The following is a 4,696-nucleotide window of genomic DNA, read 5'->3' as shown; positions in this document are numbered from 1 at the left end:
AATATCCAATCTATTGGAAGCTATAACAAATATAATACACATATCTAGGTCTTATTATCTTCGATTACGATTGATCCTTGATTCATTTTGATTGTTCTCACTTATAAGGTATCTAGTATCTTTTGAGTCAAACAATTCCGGATTATAATTTTGGGACTAATTTATACCACATGAGAAATGGGATAAAATAATCTCATACCAACCAAATAAGGTATAAATTTAATCCCGTTGTAACAACAAATTTTCGCGTCGAGAAAAATAAATAATCAAGACTGGAAAATTGCGTAACAAATGTAGTATTTAATTTCAATAAATGAAAGTGTTACAATCTCTATGGTATTCCTCTGATTCTTCAAGAATGTAAAATATCTTAATGAGCTTGACTTTGATTTGATTCAAGGGCTTGTAAAGCTTGATCTTGAATCTCCTCCTTGAATCTGAATTTGGGTTTGATCACGAACAAGTAATTTGATCTTGAACGCCTTGGTATTTGATTTGGCTTCGTTCTTGATCTTGAACTTGAACTTGTAGCTTGAGTGCTTAAGTGCTTGAACTTGTAGCTTGTAGATAAATCTGCGGTGTTTGATCCACGAGCTCTCTGCTTGCTTCTTGTTATCACTTCTGGTGTCTTCTAGCTTTATGAAGACCTCTATTTATAGTTGTAGGGGGGTGATGTGGCTCTGCGATTTGATTGGTCCGTTTGAACTGACCAATACCATCCAGACACGTGGCATGATTTAATTGGCTCATTTATTTGGCTTGGATTGCCTCATTATTTGACACATGGCATGATTTCATTGGCTCACTTATTTGGCTTGGATTGCCCCGTCACTTAACACGTCGCATGATATTATTGGCTTGTTCTTTTGACTTGGATTGCCACATCATTTGACACATGGTTATTGGCTCGTTCTTTTGACTTGGATTGCCACATCACTTGACACGTGGCAGGAGCCTGGGCTTTAAGATGGGTCAATAGCTATTTGGACCTTGAGCTAATGGAGTGGGCTTATCATTTAATTTGTAGTCCAATTAACTCGACTAGCCCAACACATATTTAATGGATTAAATAATTAGCCCTATTTATTAGCCACAATATTTTTTGGACTAATATCTTGAATTATTTTATGAATTTAAATCCAATAAAATTTAATTGCTTACACCCGCATCTTATCCCACCTTATCCCTCGTACCAACCCGTGTCTTATACTAAAGGGAGTCTAACCTATCCTTTATTTCCACCTTACATGTCTGATTTAATTAAGAAAATATATCTCACCTAAGTAAAATTTTACTAACCAGTTGGAACAATAAAAATAGATTTATGAAAAGAATAATAAAAAACTACTTACCTTTTTTAGAACGTCAAACAATTTTAATTTGTTAAAACGACTAACACTTCGTAATTTGTAGTGATTAGTAGCTTGTTAGCTCGAAACTTTTAGGTGACCATTGATTTGTAGCAGAGTGCCAGAAACGATGGGATTTTATATTTAGTCAAAAATATTATTTGTTCTTGTTGAAGAAAACTTTCAAGTTCCGAAAATTGATTTGCGTCAGTATTTGGTTGAAATTTTTTCTTCTACTCACTACATTTTAATTTCTTTTCAAACAAAATATACATCTAAACCCAATTTCAACATTTATATACTATTTTTTATACAACTTCAAAAAAAAATTCTTTAATGTTTCATCCAAAAGCTAGATAAATTTGGTTTACAAGAACGTATGACATATTGACATCTCTTTGTATCACATAATGAGGCTTAGATGTGGGTAGGAGGAAATCCCACTTTCTTCAACAAGAAATGCATCTATAAAGTCGGAAAATACTAATGTTTGTCTGTACTTTTTCAATACGTGTCCCTCCCATTAACATATGATAGCTACACACGGAGATCTTGATATTACTTCATGTTTCATGTTTCTCTTTCTTTCTTAATTTTTTCAAAAAAAAATGACTCCATTCGATTCATTTTATATAACGTATTTAGACTAAGCACAAAATTTTAAGAATAAAATAAATAATTTAAAACTTATAGTTTAAACAAGCCATAAATATTTTTGTAGCTCAAAATGATCTTATTAGCGATAAAAACAAAATTTAACGTTATATTATTTTTAAAAATAAAATATACTAGTCTTTAGGACACATTAAAAATAGCACCGAAATTTTAAGATTTTTTTGTCTTTTTAAAGGCAGTGGTAAGATCTTCATACACTCTACTCGTTCTGAATTGCACTTGTGGGTCTATACTGGGTTTGTTATTATAGTAGTATGTCGGAAACAACTTCTCTAGCTTCACAAAATAATAGTACTCTTTCCGACTTCATTTTGCAGGACTACACTGGGTTTATTGTTATTGTACTAAAAAAAATTTATAACATATAATTGGGATAAGTTGAGTATGAGTATTATTTATATGACGGAATCGAAACCGTTATTACAAGACACGTGTTTTGCGGTTTTGCCGACTTTCATAAATGAGGAGGTCAACTTAGTTCAATAAATAAGGGGAATTAAAAAAATTCTCGAAAGGGAAGATTCAGTTAATCGGCCTTAATATTGATCTTATTTTGAGGTGATGGAGTGTATGTTCCAACTTCCAAGGTTACTGTACTCATGAACATGCTCATGTTCAGCTTTGTAACAGAATTAATTAATTTTATAATTCAAGAAGCTATTAAAAGCTCTTAAGAGTCTCTGTACATTTATTGTGTAAAAGACAAGCAAGTAATCACTTTAAGCGAAAAATTTATAAATGGCCAGTTTTACTCCTGGTCAATCAAATTTAGTCACATAATTAAAGATCAACGATATTTAGCCGCGAAGTTAGCACGGTAATAATTTGTTGACTAAAATACCCCTACTCTGTTTATTAAATTTACGCGACTTGACCTTATATTCTTCTTTAGCACAATCTTGAGGCGTCAATCTGCAAATCGAACTAAGCTCTCTTAATAAATTTTTTGCTTACTTAGTGGCTACCACACGCCATTTTTACTACGTTGTAATCGTGACTTGAGCTCATATTCTTCTTTAGCACAATCTTGTGGCGTCAATCTGCAAATCGAAGTAAGCTCTCTCAATTATTTGTCTGATTATTTGAATTTATCTAGTTTAAATTTATTCTACGATCACAGATTTAATTGTGATACTCTACGATTCTTCTCTTTGTAATTCAAACAAGAAAATTCAAAGTATCAGTAAACTAATTGTGTGAAGAACCACAAAATTCTTCTGATTCTTCGAATTTTCTGATTTGATTTTAATGCTTTAATCTGTGTTAATGTCTAATTTTCTCAATGCGTTAATCAGTGCTTCATTGTATTATATATCTTCTTTTCTGTAATTTAGATCGTAACTAATAAAATCGACATTGTTCAAAACCACAAAAAATAATATAAAATTCCGCAGAACATAACGCCAGTATAATTTGCTGGACCTTTCTAAATTAATATCTAAATATGAGATACTTCCAGCTTATTATAATGGAAATATCTCATAAAATGGTTTTACAGTGCTTGATTCCAAAAATGAACAAAACACAAGTATAATACACCAGAGCTTTTTGTATTAATTTGCAAAACTCAAAAAACTCCAATGTAATACACTGGAAGTATCTTTCATTCAAATTACTATAAAAAATTACTAAAAAATGGTATAGGAAAAAATACCAGTATAAAATACTGCACTTTTTCTTAATTTAATATGTAAAAGTCAGATATTTCCATTAGATTATATTGGAAATATCTGTAATTCAAACCAATAGATTATATTGTGAATAAAATGCTAAACTTTTATATCGTGCAGAATATAAATCGTGCAGAACATCATATAAAATCGTGCAGAACATAACGCCAGTATAATTTGCTGGACCTTTCTAAATTAATATTTAAAGCTGAGAAACTTCCAGCTTATTATACTGGAAGTATCTCATAAAATAGTTTTACAGTGGCTAATTCCAAAAATTAAGATAACACGAGTATAATAAACTCAAATTCTTCCAGCTTATTATACTGGAAGTATCTGTGATTCAAATAAGAAGAACATATCTAAATTTTTAAGATTCCCATAATTTCTTGATTAAAATGATAGACTTTTATGATTATACTAGTATCTATAAACGTGCGTTGCACGTTAATATAATACTCTAACAATCATCTAAATGCCGAAAAATATTGTTACATTAGCATAATGCATGAATTCAAAATGAAAGGATATCATCACAACTTACATAAATGATCGATTTTAGTCATGTTAAGCAGATACTTATGTATTGTGGTTTAGATGTATTTAATGTGATGATATCTTACTGAACACTTTTTTATAGACAATGTCTTTTTTGTATATGTTTCTTTCTAATGCTTTGGTTACTCTGCCATAGCCAGAACTCTTGTTGTCGATATTGATATCTTCCTTGAAAGTGCAACATATAGTTATTCTTGTAAGAAAATATGTTATGGTGAATATAGTTCAATATTTATGATGATTGTCCTTGTACTTTATTTATTATAACTATAAAACATAAGCATAGTGAATTTTTTTTCCAAACAAATTTAAAACGAAAATTTGGATGACGAAAGTTGAATTCGGGGATAAACACATACTTAGAACCACATTGACTCGTACCATAAGTTCTGCATTGTGAAGTTATTATCAAAACTTCTATATACCATATGTGTACTATTATAT

The sequence above is a fragment of the Nicotiana attenuata genome, unplaced genomic scaffold (assembly GCF_001879085.1).
Source record: "Nicotiana attenuata strain UT unplaced genomic scaffold, NIATTr2, whole genome shotgun sequence".
NCBI classification, from domain to species: Eukaryota; Viridiplantae; Streptophyta; class Magnoliopsida; order Solanales; family Solanaceae; genus Nicotiana; species Nicotiana attenuata.
The sequence above is the reverse complement of the archived record's forward strand: the minus strand, read 5'-3'. Positions refer to the sequence as shown.